Genomic DNA, 17,618 nt, shown 5'->3' with positions numbered 1-17,618 from the left:
AGGCATTAAGACCTCAGAGGAGTCAAACCACTCCTCCGAGGCCTCGAGGGCTACACCCGGCGGGTGCGCTCGCGCGCACCCACCGGAACAAAGTGTAACCGAGAAAGGCCGGTCCCCTCGCAAAAAAGTGCGGCAAAGCCTCCAAGCGAGTACCAACACTACCTTCAAGGCTTGGGGGCTACTGTTGGGTACCATAATTAGGGGTACCCCCAACACTCCTATACACGGCTGGTAACCACCATCAGCACAAGCTGCAGAGACTGATGGGCACGATTAAGGTCAAAGCTTCGTCTACCCAAGGGAAGCGATCTCGCCTCGCCCGAACCCAGCCTCGGGCAGGAGCTGAAGTCCCGGATGAAGTTACGTCTCGCCCGAGGGCCTTCTTAGGCAGTGGGCACACCCTCGGCACGCCCGAGGCCCAGCTTGGGCAGGCTTCGTCGAGAAGCAACCTTGGCCAAATCGCCTCACCAACCGACCGTATCGCAGGCGCATTCAATGCGAGGATCGCCTGACACCTTATATTGACACACGTGCCTCAGTCGGCAAGGTCGAAGTGACCGCAGTCACTTCGCCCTTTCACTGACCGACCTGACAGGAAAACAGCGCCGCTCGCCCCGCTCCGATTGCTATGCCACCCGCTAGGGTGAGGCTGACAACAGCTAGTTCAGCCTTAGGCGCAACAGGAAGCTTCGCCTCGCCCGACCTTGGGCCTCAGCCTCAGGAGGAGGTCTCCGCCTCGCCCGACCCCAGGGCTCAGCCTCAACCTCGGCCTCGGAAGGCGGTCTCTGCCTCACCCGACCCCAGGGCTCGGCCTCAACCTCGGCCTCGGAAGGTGGTCTCCGCCTCGCCCGACCCCAGGGCTCGACCCCCACCTCGGCCTCGGGAGGAATCGCATCCTCGCCCGACCCCGGTCTCGGCCTCAGGAGGAGTCTCTGCCTCGCCTAACCTTGGGCTCGGACCGACCGCGCCATGGGGGATACATCATTACCCTACCCCTAGCTAGCTCAGGCTACGGGGGAACAAGACCGGCGTCCCATCCAGGCTCGCCCCGGTAACAAGTAATGATGGCTCCCCACGTGCGTCCATGACGACGGTGGTTCTTAGCCCCCTACAGAAGCAAGGAGACGTCAGCAAGATCCCAGCAGCCCCGACAGTTGTGCTTCTACAGGGCTCAAGCGCTCCTTCGACAGCCACGATATCGCGTACACAGGGCTCTAGCACCTCTCCGACAGCCACGTTGGCATGTACACAGGGCTCAGGCACCTCTCTGCTGGACACGTTAGCGCATAGCTACACCCCCATTGTACACCTGGACCCTCTCCTTGCATCTATAAAAGGAAGGTCCAGGGCCTTCATGCAAAGAGGGTCGCGCGGGAGAACGGGCTGACGAACAGGCTCACTCTCTCTCTCTCTCTCGCGAACGCTTGTAACCCCTACTGCAAGCACACCCCCCTGGCGTAGGTTAACACGAGCCGCGTTTCTCCCCCTTGTGTTCCATCTCGCGCCAACCCATCTGGGCTGGGACGCGCAACGACAAATTTACTCGTCGGTCCAGGGACCCCCCGAGGTCGAAACGCTAACAGTCGGATAGTCCGGAGTCACACAGAGCCCATCACAAGGCTCGCAGGCGTTGCCCGGCACGACCGGATAGTCCAAAAAAGGTACCAGACAGTTCGTTCCGCTCGCAGACCATACGACTATGCAGGTTGGACCATTTGAAGCACCGAAATCCACCTGTGATCGGCCTAATACAGAAGGTCGGCATAAAGACAACTGACCAGCTAAGCCCTAGGAGCTAAAAAGGTTACACGTCGCTGAGTTTGTTTGAGGCCAAATCTTCTACTCGCTCTCACCCGTACTCGGCACAAAAAGGGAAACTTAAGTTCACATTTAATATTGCTAAGTGTGATAAAATATTTGATGGGTTACTTAAGCATGGTAAAATTAAATTGTCACATACAATTCCCGCGGTTGAAGAATTAAAAGGGCGTGCATATTGTAAACGGCATGACTCATTTCTTCATAACACCAATAATTGCGATGTCTTCCGTCGGCAAATACAACCGGCTATAAACTAAGGCCGATTGAGATTTCAAAAAGAGGTGAAGATTGACAGGCCGGATGTTCCTGTTACCACATTAGAGACGACAAGCAAAAAAGTCTTACTTTGGCCATGTGCGACCAATAAAAGCAAAGATAAAAATATCATTATTGGTGATCCTCGCACGCCAAATATGTCACGAAGAGTGGTTATTCGGAAGGCTCCGGACAAAAGAAAGACGGAGGCACTAGAGGGTAAGCACGATCGGACACCCGATCACGGTCACCTGTCCTACGTATGCCGAACGATCTGGGTACTAAGATCGGACAGTCTGGGACAGGCGTGGACAGTTCGTCTATGAAGGTTGGACGGTCCATAGACGAACAGAAGCAGCAACAACCTTGGACCGTTAGACCACAACGTTCCAAAATAGGTACTAGGAAGCAAAACACTTCCAAGACGTCTAGCTGACTCAGCAGATCGGTCCTACTTTTAACCACCTGCTTGCTAAACATATGAAGAAGAAGGCTATTCCACACAACCGGTCAATAAAATAAACGAAGTAAAAAGGCAATATGTGCGAAAGCAAAGGCCAACTAAACCAGCTCAAAAGGTAGTGCAACCAAGATTGCCTGGTCATCCTCCTCCAGGGATGGTATGGTGCTTCCCGGTCTATCCATCACCGATGCGTTGTCCTACTCAAGTGTGGGGTGGTACGATGATGAATTCGTATTGCTAGCTCAATCTGTTTGCTTATTTGGACTGAGAGGCACCACAAGTTTTTGCTTATTGACATGTTGATCAGGCAGACATGGCCGAAGATGATGCAATCCAAAACGACCTATGTGCATCAAAGTTCTATCAAATATTTATATTATCTGATCACAAGAGCCGACGATTTGCATCTTACTTCGAGAACAAAATACTCATGAGATCAATTGTTTCCGAAGTTCGTTGGTGCTTTTGGTTCGCCAAGCTTCACCAAAAGGCAAAGGGCATGTGTTGAACATCAAAAGTGGCGGACGGTCCGGCCCTAGGGCCCAGATGGTCCGCGCCCCCACGATCAGATTAACTCGAGCGACTATCCTTATCATGTGCGTGGTTATTCATCTAATCACGTGAGATTTGTTAGCTATCGTCTAGGAACGGGTCCAGACCTCCTCCTATATATATGAAGCGGTACGACTGGTTGAGAACCCCGAACACATTCCAATCGAAACCCCCTATTTCTTTATTTACCATTTCTGCCCTAGAATTAGATGTAGCATATTGTAGTTATAGCTTTCCGCATATCCACTTCCATCCCTATCCGACTCTACGTCGTTTAGATCCGTCTTAGGTGGCCTGCCGATCCCAAGACGACCATAGGATCTTGCCCCTCCCGGGGCAAGATCTAGTTGTCCATTCAAGATACACTACCTCAATTTTCTCTTAATTCCTAGGCGACTCCACGTCGTCTGGGACGCTCCGAGTAACATGTCGATCCGGAGCACCCTAAGGGTGTGTTTAGGATGACTCCAGGTTCTAACTCCAGTGTGGAGCTGCAGTTTATAATATAAATTTAAATAGTTTTAAAAATATTTTTAATCTAAATAATATATAAAATGACTTATCTAAGTGTCTTCTAAAGTCTTACAGCTCTAGCTCCACGATTTTCTGGAGCACTTAATGACATGCTCCACCAACTCTACCAAATTTTCTGGAGCTGGAGCTGTCCCAAACAAGGCCAAGATCTCTCTCTAGATTCTAGTGAGGAGGAAGATGATTATGCGTCATTGGGGACCGTCGGCCCAGAGCGTGGACCGTCTGACGCATTGCCGCCAGGTCGCGGACCGTCCGGCCAAGAGCCGCGGATCGTCCGCGCCGCCGCAGAGGGCACCGTCGGACAGTACATCTCTAGTGATTGACATTGATGCTGCCCAAATTGGCGCCAACACAGAGCTTTAAACTAAACAATTCACTTCAAGATAGCTGAATTTTTTGCAAAGCTTCGGAGCAGAATGATTCAATTAGCACTCAAGAGTCAATGAACATGCAGAGCTAGCAAACCACTCTCCGGACACAGCAACCAGTCTTGGCGTCACCACCAACTCCATGCAGCTCTTCTCCACAGGCAGAGCAAGCAAACTACTCCACGGAAAAAAGCACGGGAGATCTATAAATTCATCAACACCAGCGCGCTCCAACACCGAAGGATTCACTCACTCATTCCATAAAAACACTTCTGTCTGCGATTCCATTCCATAAACTAAAGCAAGCATGCCGCGCCACCTCGCGCTCCACGCGATCGCCGCGGCGCTGCCGGCGGCGTCAGGTCCAGGCAGCCGCCTCGGCGGGCCCGCGGTGGCCGCCGCGGCAGCGGCGTTCCTGGCGGTGTGCGCGCTGGCGCTGGCGCTCTGCGCGTCGCACTCGGCGCCGGGGCCCGGGCCCGGGCGGCTGCGGCGCGCGCTGGCCAGCGTGAGCCGGCGGCGGACGGAGCCGGTCATCGCGGCCGTGCACCAGGTGCAGCCCGGCGGCGGGGAGGCGTCGCCGTGCGTCTGGCAGAAGGGCATCCTCATGGGCGGCAAGTGCCAGCTCCCCGACTTCTCCGGCGCCATCAACTACGACCCCGCCGGCAACCTCGTCGCGCCCGCCCGCCCTGGCCGCGCCGTGCCCGCCGCCATTGGGCTTGGCTGGTGAAGACTGAAGACTGATGAGGATTTGATCAAGAGGTGGAGTTCAAAAAAAAAAAAATTCGTGTGTCGTTTTCTATCTGGAGTTCGAATTTCACTGGTGCTGATGTTTTTTTGAGACAACTAAAGTTGCCACCTGAAACTTGTTCTCGAGTTTGACACATCTCGTGTGCCCATGCAACATGTACATATTGCACTGTTCCGTAGAGAGAGAGAAAAACACGAGGGAAAAAAAATCCGCAAACCGACATGCCTTGTTCGATTCTGCCATTCCCGGCGGGATGGGATCACAAACCCCCGTGGATAGACTCGCATGGAAATAAGCCCGGTCCATGGGAACATCTGTTCAATTAGCCCGCACAGGGTTCTACCTCGGCAAAATTCTTTCACTCTAGCCCGATATACGACCCACAACTTTAGGGCATGTACAGTAGTGTTTAATGTGGAGTCTCTTAAAGTGTTTTAAGGGGTATTTGTAAAAAAATCTTAGAGCCGTCTTTCCGTGAAGACACGTCTCTGGCTCGTAAACCAAGTAGCAACAGACGCTCAACTTCCCACTGTATGAATTTGTCGTCTGTTCTATCGATCTGATGCTGTACAAATGCATTTAATTCTGTATTTATTAACAGACTATATTTATAGACACTCCATTGTATAATAGAGTCTCTTAGTTGTCTCTTATGCTTGGAGAACCGTTTTGGTATCTCTCCACTATACATGCCCTTAGGCGGGTACCGGCGACGGTTGGTATCGTCCGTTGACGTGATGCTCCAGACGAATGATGTTGACACAGGCAGTTGCATCGACTGTGGTTGGTTCGGCCAATCGACTAGATTGTCGACATGTCGGGGCGAATGACACGAGCCACATTGAAACGAGCACGAACGAAGTCGATCGATGCGTTGAGGCCACAACCATTAATGACCGGATCTGGTCGGTATCAACGATTGGTAGCTAACCTGGCCGCCTCTGATTGGTCCGAGCGGTTTCACCCGTTTGAATTTGGAAACAAATCCCAAAAAAATACATTTAAAAAAACCTAAATTCACCGTAAAAATAGGGGGTCCTTGGATTCATTCATACACTTTCACTTTCAATTCTTAAGCCACCTCCTTCATTCACACACTTTTATCTCTGTTTACAGTTTAGGATCTTTTGAGCCTTCGTTTAGATATGGATCCGAGGTGGAGTCTTAGCTATGAAGCGTTCATGGACTTACTCAACGAGTAATATCCACAATGTCCCGAGACCCCTGCAGGTGCGGGGTAAGACTTCTTCGACGGTCTTTCTCCCGTCCACCATCGATGAGAGGAAGACACCGCTCGTTCTCGTGGCCTAACTCCTCAACCTCTCTTTCCTTACTTGTATGCTCCTCCTCCATTTTGACACTAACCAAGTGTTGATGCCCCTCCTTCACTATTGAGCCTCCAATGACCAACGCTCCTCCTTCTAGCATTGATGAAGCCCCTTCCATCAATGTCCATCCTCCATAACCTTCCACTTAATCGTATCCTTCTCTGTACCGCTATAGGTATCCATACGCTCCTCCTCCATATGGCTCGTATGGTGCTTTTTCCATATTCCCTCCCGCGTATGGTTCTCCTACCCCTTCTCGTGCTCCCTCTGGCAGCTAGTGCCACCAAGCATCCACAACAATGCAGCCTTAAACCAGTCCGCGTACTCCAGTGCGTTACATCTCCAACGACGATAGAACTAGGCTAAGACGGAGGATGAAACACATGTAAGTATACATATATCTTAACTAGGTGAGTGACCGTGCGTTGCGACGACACACAAACATATTTAATATCTATAAAATAAAAAATAAATTTAATATCAGAGTGAACATATGGTTCACATATCAAATATTAAACTGATAAGCACAAATATTACACCTTAGCTAAAAGGCTGAGAAATGTATGAGACCCGAGGTGGTGGTATGTGGGAGCGTTGCACTACGTGTAGCTTCCTATCATGTTAGACAAAAATAGGACAACATCCTCAGTGTTACAACAACACTACATTGCTCGACAGTAGCAAATAGGGTAGCCTGAATAGCTGACTCAAAGATTTCCTTGTAGAGCCTTTGAGAGCAATCGTACATATTGAAAAGCTCTTTTGCAGTCAGTACAGAGGACGGTACCAACAATCCCTACTACTCTATAAGTCCTTATTGTAGGCGTCCAAGGAGATGAACAGGGTAAATCCAACTATTATCAAGTTCCTGGAGCTTGCTGCTTGGGTGTATCGCAATGTGGACAAACCAAGCGCGACAATTAGCGCCCAGGTGAAGCACAGAACAGAGGCGGCCAAGGCAAGAGGTATAGAGGCTAGGAGAGCTCCGATTTTACCTACAGGCAAGGAGCTCAGCTTTAGGAAGTCCGCACTTCATAAAAAATGATGGGACATAATTGCAGTATAGAAGCCGCATCATACCAAAAGAAGGAGAAGATGACTAACACGACTGCCCCAAGCTGCAAAGCCCTCCTGCTGCCCATTTTGGTTGTTTCGAGTGTGTGTATGTTCTCTGTTAACGTTGTCGATCATGTACCTGTACCCCACACTCCAGCAATAAACATTGAAACCCCTTCAAGCCCAATCGCTCTGCTGACAACTCCACGTGTAAAGGGAGAGGATTAGAGAAGTACCGCATCCCAGTGTAGTCAGCAAGCTCCCAGTGTAGTCAGCACACAATCAGCTACCCGCACTAAGGGTGTAAAGGGAGAGGATTAGAGAAGTACCGCATAGACAAGGAAGATATGGTTGCCAAACAAGGATATTTTTCTCATGTACTGAAATGGATAAGTACATTAGTTAGTAAGATATAGAGCGATACAAGTCAGGGGGGACATGCCCAGTCAAAATGATTTAAATACAAATAGGTATTAAGAAAACACAGGCAAGGAGACAAAACGGCAAGATCCGATTAAGTTTTGTTCATCAAAAGAGAGCTGCAAGGATATACCAGAGTGCACAGAAGAACCAACAGAATGAAGGGCATGCTGATTTCTACACAGCTGCCAGCCTGAGGGAAACCATAACTAAAAAATGCCAAACCCACTGCAGCAATAGTTAGTGCCACCACTACTGGATTTATTAACCTGTGAAGTCAGGCATTGAACATATTCAGTTTCTGTGAGGTGTATTCTAGATTGTAGAGTTATGCATTTGTGTTTCTGGACATACCTCATAAACAATGAAATAAGACCAGTGTATCCTAATATTATCTGGAATACTGAACCAACAAGTATAGCCCCTTGTAGTTCCCTCATTATGTGCTTGAATTTCTGCATATCAAACGAAACACATTTAAGTTAACTGAGGAATGTTTGGATTAATAAAAGTGGAAAGCTTTCCCACAACCTACAATGCTAAATCCTGATGACAGGTTTGACTGAATGTTAAACATAGTTCAATGCAAGCTCAGGCCATTCCAGAACAAAACCTCGCATACTACGAAGGAAATATCAACGGGAATTGGATCAACATCAACACATCGTTACATGAAGATCTTGGCTGCTATGTAGGTCAAAGCAGATCTCCTTTGTATCCTTATAATAGAACCAGGATCATTAGGGATTTAGGGAGTAAAGATGAAAAAAGTTCCTAAACTGATGCCCTTCTATGAGAGACAGTGGTTCATGGATATTTGGTAGTCTGCATACACATGAGGTTAGTGTCACCCTGACAATAGATGAGGGCAGGCAAATTCAACCGCCAATTGACTCCATTCATGGGTACAAAAGAGCTTGGAATATATGTCAAAATTTACTAATTTAGCTCACAGCACATATACTTTATGAAAGAGCTCTTTTGTTTACTTCCTTCTGTGCTATCAATTCAATTTGCAAGGTTTATAAGAAATTACTATCAACTTCTAAGGCCAGACACCAAAGTTATGCTCTTTGATGAAGCGATGCTCATTGAATGCAATGTGAAGGTTCGATATCGTTCAAAGCCATTACCATCCAAATCCAAGCAACCGAAACCTATCTTAGGCTTACTGCTCCGATTATATAGAGACAAAAAACTGGCAGTGCCAAAATCAAAGACGTCACAAATGGACTGCTTGAAACAATGGACATGAAAGACGTCTCAAATTAAGAGAAAGTGTATATAGATTATTGTTCCACCACTTCAAATTAAGAGAAAGTAGTAGTTAGCCACCTCATGCACTGATATAGCATCGTTATTGTTGTGCTGTTCAGATACTCAACTTGCTCCTGCTATATTTATAGACTGAACTACCCTACTACTACGACCAGTTACACATTCAGATAATTCTACCAATTTTTGTCCACATATGAGTAGATATTACTGTTTCTATGTTCGCAAACCAAGCAAAATCGATATTATTAACCCCGAAAAAGATGATACAAATGAAAAAATAGACATGTATTTTCATGTGTTTCAGTGGCCTGAGATTATCATTTGTTAAGAAAAACAGACAGGTATGTTAGCATTATCTGTTACTGAAATGTGCTCAACCAACTGCTGTAGCTGAAAATGGGGAAACATTAAATAAGTAAATCATCTTTATAATAATAGTAATAAAAGAGAATGAATCAAAGCAATCATGTAGATTTTGTACAATGTACACAATTGTTGAGATATAAAACAATTTTTTAGCTCATGCGATGCTTTACAAATACTTGAATCCAGGTGCTATAATACTTTCGAAACAACTCAGCTACATCATTATTCTAAGGAATAAATCTCAAGACAAACATAATTACTTATGATAATTAAGGCACACCTTCGAGAAAGTTCTTGAAAGATCAACAATGTCAGGAAATAAACACACCCTCCTGCAAAAAACAAAATTCCATCACAACTAAGAGTTTGTCCAACTGGGGAGTAGAGTCAGAAAAAAAACCCCACGCCTTGCACTGAACAATCAACATTCAAGTAAGCTACAACTTTGCGTCCAAGGAGGATGGCGTCTGGAATTCTTGAGGGCGATGCTCCGAGAGAAAAAAAGGGATGCGTCCAAGGAGGATGCTCTGAGAGAAAAAAGGGACCCGTGGCTTCACTGGCGTCTGGAATTCTTGAGGGCGGATGGAAAGTCCATGTGTGATACACGCCCGTGGCCAACGGCGGTGAGAACCGCGGCGTGAGGGTGCTCGGCGGTGCTCACCCTCCGACCAACTTGGAACACAAGTTTGTGGAGCAGGTATTTCTATTTTTCTTTTCTGTCTGTCTCTCCCCACGAGGTTCACCTTATACAAGTCTTAACAGAAAGCCCTACGGCCTGACAGTGGACCAACCTTTTTACAAAATACGTAAACGACAATGAAACACGTATTACACTTATGCCGTAACTCCGGTGATGGTTGGCGCCGGTGTTACATCACCCCCTCCTGGAATGGAAGCTTGGCCCCAAGCGCTTGAATCAGGGAAACGAGCTTGCATCACCGTCCAGTCTTCCCATGTAGCGAAATCAGCTGGAAGTCCTTGCCATTGCACCAGCACTTGTACAATAGCCGCGCCACCTTTCTTGACCAATCGGCGTTGGAGAATACATTGAGGCTGCAGGTCCCTTTGAGTAAGATCAGGTATCTTGGGAAGGTCAGCATATACTGGAGAGTAGTCAGCAGTATAGTGCTTCAATTGGGAAACATGAAAAACAGGGTGCACCAAACTCCCAGCCGGTAACTCCAGTTTATAAGCTGCCACGCCAATCTTCTGAAGTATTTTATAAGGACCAAAGTATTTGAAGGCCAATTTAGGAAAGGGTCGACTGACCACAGAGGATTGGGTGTAAGGTTGCAGTTTCAGAAGTACCATCTCCCCTTCTGCAAACTGCCGATCAATACGCTTCTTATCAGCTTGAAGTTTGATACGAGTTTGTGCAGCCAGCAAGTTGTGTTTCAATAATTCCAGATGAAGATCCCTTTCCTTGATCAGTGAGGGAAGATCAGTAGTGGAAACATCAGCCAACACAGGAAAAGAAGGTAATTTCGGTTCATATCCATACAATGCCTTGAATGGGGAGCATTGCAAGGATGAGTGATACGAAGAGTTGTACCACAGCTCGGCCAGAGGCAGCCATGCCTTCCACTTGGCTGGAGAATTGTAGATAGTGCAACGCAAATACATCTCCAGACATTGATTAACGCGTTCGGTTTGGCCATCCGTCTGTGGGTGATATGCTGTACTGACTAACAGCTTTGTGTCCAACAGTTTGAACAGCCCTTTCCAAAAGGCACTAGTGAAAATCCGGTCACGATCCGAGACAATAGAAGCAGGCACACCATGGAGTTTAACCACATGAGTGAGCACGGCTGAAGCAACTTGATTGACAGTGAAAGGGTGACGTAGAGGAATAAAATGGGCGTACTTAGTGAGACGATCCACCACCACCAAAATGCAATTGAAGCCATCAGAGCGAGGAAGACCTTCAATAAAATCGAGAGAGATGTCTTGCCACACACCTTCAGGAATAGGAAGCGGCTGCAATAATCCAGCTGGATGAGACTTTTCATGTTTGGCATGTTGGCAAGTAGGACACTGCTTAACAAAAGAATCAACATCCTATTTGAGCCCTTTCCAGACAAACATACGTTTGATTCAGTGGTAAGTCGCATCAATACCAGAGTGACCCCCAAGAGCACTAGTGTGACAAGTAGCAATGAGTTTGGTCTTCAAAGCAGAGTTATGACCGATCCAAATCAGTGTACCAAGCCGGATCACACCATCAACCAAGGAATAACCATCAGCATTTGGACTGTGCACAGCAAGCTGCTGCAATAAATGTTGGGATGCGGAATCCGTAGCATAGGAGTTAATAACCTCTTGAAGCCACAAGGGTTGTACAGAAGAAATGGCATGCACCGACATGTGGTGATTGACGCGGGATAGAGCATCTGCAGCAATATTTTCAGAACCCTTCTTAAACACAATCTTGAAATGGAGACCCAACAGTTTACTCATGGCTTTCTTTTGGAGCTCGAAATGTAAGTGTTGAGCATCCAGATAACACAAACTCTGATGGTCTGTTCGAATGATGAACTCTTGGCGTTGTAAATACTGCCTCCAGCGATCCACTGCCATAATGAGGGCCAAGAATTCTTTGTCATAGATAGACAAATACTTATGTCTGTCGCCCAAAGCCTTGCTCATAAAGGCTACTGGCTGGCCCTTTTGCATAAGAATAGCACCAATACCGACAGCACAAGCATCAGTTTCTAACACAAAAACCTCATTGAAATCAGGTAATGCCAACACTGGGGTACAAGACATAGCCTGTTTAAGAGCCATAAAAGCCTGTTGTGCCGTAGTATCCCACTGAAATTGCTGTTTTCTCAGAAGATTAGTCAATGGTTTAGCCAACAATCCGTAATTCTTGACAAATTTGCGATAGTAGCCAGTAAGACCCAAAAACCCACGTAACTCAGTCACATTAGAAGGTGGCGGCCAATCCTGCATGGCTGAGATTTTAGCTGGGTCAGTAGCAACCCCATTTTTTGAAATGATGTGACCCAAATAATGAAGCTGGTGTTGAGCGAAGGTACACTTGGAGGGCTTGACAAAAAAATTGTGGTGTCGAAGCACATCGAATACCTGCTGCAGATGGTGCACATGCAAGTCAAGAGCGGGGCTATATACCAGAATATCGTCCAAGAAAACCATAACAAATTTGCGGAGAAAGGGTTCCAGAATATGATTCATCACACACTGAAAGGTGGCTGGTGCATTCGTGAGACCGAAGGGCATTACACGGAACTGATAGTGTCCGTGATGTGTCTTGAATGCTGTCTTATGTTCATCTGCTGGTAACATACTAATCTGATGGAACCCAGCCCGGAAATCAATACTAGAAAAGTAACGAGTACCAGCAAGTTCATCCAAAATTTCATCAATGATGGGCATATGAAATGTGTTCTTAACCGTCAGGCTGTTCAATTTCCTGTAGTCGACACAAAAGCGCCAACTACCATCTTTCTTTTGCACTAAGAGCACCGGGGAGGCAAACGGACTTGTACTGGGTACAATTAAGCCAGCTGCCAACAATTCCTTGACCTGTCGTTCAATCTCGTCTTTATGTAACGGTGAATACCGATAAGGTCTTGAGTTGACAGGTCGAGAATCTAGAAACAAGGAAATAGCATGATCGTACTCTCGCTGAGGTGGTAACTCAAGTGATTCCCCAAAAATGTCCTGATAATCTTGAAGCAACCGAGCCACTGGCTGTGGAACATCCGTAAGTGGAAAGCTAGACAGAGTATTAAGTATGGCCACTGACCAAATATCATTGCCCTTGCTCCATTTCAGAAATTGTTCAGCAGGCAACTCTTGAAGATGAAGCTGGGGTTTAGAAACACCCTTAAGAGTAACCACTACCCCATATCCTGGAAGGTTAGAGACTTAGCATTCCAATCACAAAGCATGGGACTATGAGATTTCAACCAATCAAAACCCAAAATAGCATCATAAGCACTGAGGTCCAAAACTCTCATATCATGCGTGAATGTGTGACCTGCTGTCCACCACTGCATATGTTTCACCACAGCATCAGAAATTAGTGTATCTCCATTAGCAACCTTGACTGTCAGCGGAGATAAAGCAGTAATAGGTAAATGAAGGCGGTTCACAAACGAAGAATTGACAAAACTGTGGGAGCTACCCGAGTCAATCAGAATAAGGAATACTTGATTGCCCACCAATGCACGAACACGCATGGAATCAGCAGATTCAGTACCGGCTAGAGCGTGTAAAGACAACTGGCAAAGATCTTGGACTAAGACATCTTCCATCTCCAACTGATTGAGAGTTTCTTCAGTCAGGGTCTGATCCAAATCATTCACCGCCAATGCATGCACCTGAGCCTTAGGCCGCTTCAGACAATGATCTGCATGAGTAGCATCATATTTCTCCCCACAGAAATAACAAAGTCCATTAGCCCAGCGATAATCCCTCAACTGTCTTTCCCTCCACAAGCCAGAGGATGAGGCAGTAGACGATTTGTCAGATTTAGGAGTGGAAGAATGATATCTGGGTGTAAAAGGTCTAGCTGAATGCACTGAGGACCTCTGTAAAGACTGCTGCTGGAGTTTGGCCAAGAAACTAGCCCGAGCAACAGTTGCGGGAGCTTGGGAATGAACCACCCTTTTAATATCCTCTTTGATACCTTTCACATAATGAGAAGTAAAGAACAGATCATCCAAATGTGGGTTATGCATGTGAGAGCACCTAGAGGGGGGGGTGAATAGGTGATCCTGTAGAATTCAAACTTATGGTCACAAAAACTTTGTTAAGCGTTAGCACAGTTGATGCCAGGTGGCTAGAGCGAAGATCTTGCACAAAATGATAATCACAAGAGGTTCAACACAGAGAAGACACAGTGATTTATCCCGTGGTTCGGCCAAGTACAAAACTTGCCTACTCCACGTTGTGGCGTCCCAACGGACGAGAGTTGCACTCAACTCCTCTCAAGTGATCCAATGATCAACTTGAATACCACAGTGTTATGCTTTTCTTCTCAATATCCCGTTTGCGAGGAATCTCCACAACTTGGAGCCTCTCGCCCTTACACTTGAGATTCACAAAGAAATACGGAGTAAGGAGGGAACTAGCAACGCACACAAGACTCAAAATCAGAGCAACAACACGCACACAAGCAGCAACAAGAGCTCGCAACACAACAAAGAGTTCACAACTCCACAAGAGCTCTATATGCTATCACAATGAAACGAATGTGCGAGATCGATGTCTTGGTGCTTGGAGATGTTGTAGGAATGCTTGGTGTCCTCCTCCATGCGCCTAGGGGTCCCTTTTATAGCCCCAAAGCAGCTAGGAGCCGTTGAGAACAAATCTGGAAGGCCATCCTTGCCTTCTGTCGTCGGGCGCACCGGACAGTCCGGTGCACACCGGACACTGTCCTGTGCCCGATTTCTTTCCTTAACAGGCACAGCCGACCGTTGCCGACCGTTGCAGATCTGGCGCACCGGACAGTCCGGTGCACACCGGACAGTCCGGTGCCTCCTTTCGACCGTTGGCCAGACCACGTGTCGCGCGCAGATTCCGCGGCCGACCGTTGGCTCACCGGACAGTCCGGTGCACACCGGACAGTCCGGTGAATTTTAGCCATACGCCGTCGGCAAATTCCCGAGAGCGGCGTCTTCAGGTCGAGGCAGCCTGGCGCACCGGACACTGTCCGGTGCCCCAGACCGAAACAGCCTGTTGGCTGTACACAGCCAACATTCGCCTTTTCTTCTTCTCTCTGTTTCTAACACTTAGACAAATATATTAGTACACAAAACCAATGTACTAAGGCTTAGAAACATACCTTTACTTGTGATTTGCACTTTGTTCATCCATGGGCATAGATTCACATTTAAGCACTTGTGTTGGCACTTAATCACCAAAATACTTAGAACTGGCCCAAAGGCACATTTCCCTTTCAATCTCCCCCTTTTTGGTGATTTATGCCAACACAACATAAAGCAACTAGAACAAGTGCAAAATCACTTCAAATAGAACTCAAATCTATTTTGATTCATTTTTGGCATATATGGATCATCCTTTGCCACCACTTGGTTTGTTTTTGCAAATCAAACTCAAATCTCTATCTCTAAGTCAAACACACATGTTGAAGCAAAGAGAGTCATTCCAGAAGAGATTGATCAAAGATTTCAAAAACTCCCCCTATTTCCCATAATCATTACTTCTCCCCACAAGAAACCAACTTTTGACAAAAGAGACAAGAAGAGAGTTTTGACAAAACAAAAAGCTCTATTTCACTATTTTCAAAATTTCTCAAGTGGTAGCTGATCCATTTATTGCTTTGGCCTTTTGTTGGTGACTTGTTCTCAAATGCTTTGAATTAAGAACAAGGCAACATAAAAAGTTTTACACATTAAGGTCCTTCGTCCTTCGAAACATTATGTCCCTTCGGGAAATAATGATTTAGGACGAAGGTCATCATAGACATACCTTCGGGAATATAATAAGTAATGCCGAAGGATTCATATAAAGCATGAAATACAAACATCAACATAAAATCATTTCTATTTTATTAACATGGAGAAATAGAAATGATTTTAAATTACAAATGTACCTTTGGTCCTGAGAGAAGGTAAAAAGTACAAGCGTGATGCAAAAGCCAATGCCAAGTCAGCGTGAACAGTACGAGAGTACTGTTCATCTATTTATAGACGCGGGACGCAGCCCACGTAAAATTACATCCATGTCCATTACATTTGTTAACGGCTTATGGAAATCTGTCGAGGCCCCCGAAGTCTTTTCATCTTTAAGTCGGTTCCCCCTTCTGCCATCGCGCCGAAGCTTCCCTGCGCACAGCTTCGGCTACACTCGACCTTCGTCTGGTTCAGGCTTCGTCCTGGCCGTGCTCCATATTCATAATTCTGGATCCGAAAATACCTGTTCACATAATCCACTCGGAAAACATTGTCAAATCATGTTTTTGAGGACCTTCGGAGGACGAAGGCCCCCAACAGTAGCCCCTCGCAATATTAATTTGTAAATAATAAATTCAGATTGCGATATGGACGAAGGCCTTGAGCCGAAGGTCCGAAAAAACACCTTCCCTTTGCTAGAATAGCAACATCTACTGACAAGCGGGGCCTTTCAATTTTCAACGCCCTAGGCGTATAAATAAGATCACATCGCGAACTGATTTGGTACGCACACTTGCCCTCTGCTTCGGCCCACTAAAATTTTTAGCTCCTGCGCACTAAGATTTGCTGATCTTTTAGCTTTGAAGCTTCGGCTTTTAAAAACAGTTTTTTAGCGCTTCCGAAGATGTCTGAAGCTGCTAAGAAGGCTGCTGCTGAGATGAAGCTGAGTCTTGATGAAGAGAAGAACCTAGGGTTTCTTATAGCGATGTCGAAGTCCAACACAGAAAAGATTACCAAGGAAATTCTGGAGGGGTTGTCTGAAGATACTGGTGACAGTGAAAGTTATGATATAGACAGTAGTGGCGAAAACTCCGAAGATCGCCCCTGGCGACCAAGCCATTCAGTTTATGGTAAATCAACTATCAAAGAGAATCATCTTGTTAATATGAGAGGAAGGTATTTCCGGGATCTGTCCATTGTGAGGGCGGACGAAGGGGAAAAAACTTGTCCACACCCTGAAGAAAATGAAGTTGTGGTGTACCGAAGCTTTTTGAAAGCTGGATTGCGATTCCCCTTGAGCAGCTTCGTCGTGGAGGTGTTGAAAATCTTCGAAGTCTATCTTCATCAACTTACTCCCGAGGCAATTATAAGGTTAAATATCTTCGTGTGGGCCGCGAGGAGCCAAGGTCTGAAGCCTGACGCAAGAAGCTTCTGTAATGTTCATGAATTATTATATGAAACAAAGCCTTGGGGCAAAGAACAGTACCATAACAACTTTGGCTGCTACAGCTTCGTTTCTCGGTCCGGGGCAAGCTGTCCCGTACCAACCTTTCGGAAGAGATGGCCCGGGGATTGGATGACAGAATGGTTTTATGTGAAGAATGACTTATCAGCACGAGAAGACATCAAAGGTATAATTATGCGTCCTATTTGGCAAAGCTTCGGCCTTCGGAGGCCGAAGGTTGAAATGAACGAAGCCGCCGAAGAGTGCCAAAGAGCCTTCGGCGTTGTCTGTTCTTTTATAGGAACAAGGGACTTAGTACAAGAACATATCGCCTTCAGGGTGTGGCCGCTTGCTGAGAAATGGGAAATGCCACAAGAAACCATAAAAGAGGCCGACGAAGGTGGGCTTGTGAGACTGAAGTACACCTTCAAATTTGGAGATAAATTTATTGAGCCAGATGATGAGTGGTTGAAAAGCATTGACAATTTAAGTGATGAGCTACTCGGGACCTACTCGAAGGCTGAAGATAATGCAATGTCAGCAGCCTTCGGAGGCCGAAAAAAGAAGAGACTGAATCGGGTATTTGATGCCATTGGGTTTGT

General features: G+C 46.6%; 2 pseudogenes; both read right to left on the bottom strand.

The window, feature by feature from the left end:
• Nucleotides 1-6,478: 6,478 nt before the first annotated feature.
• LOC111591460 (uncharacterized) lies at nucleotides 6,479-6,634 on the bottom strand (annotated as a pseudogene).
• LOC115101002 (uncharacterized) lies at nucleotides 6,777-8,321 on the bottom strand (annotated as a pseudogene).

The sequence above is a fragment of the Zea mays genome, chromosome 4, assembly GCF_902167145.1.
Source record: "Zea mays cultivar B73 chromosome 4, Zm-B73-REFERENCE-NAM-5.0, whole genome shotgun sequence".
Taxonomy (NCBI): domain Eukaryota; kingdom Viridiplantae; phylum Streptophyta; class Magnoliopsida; order Poales; family Poaceae; genus Zea; species Zea mays.
Note: the sequence above shows the minus strand (reverse complement) of the source record. Positions and strands in the feature narration are given on the sequence as shown.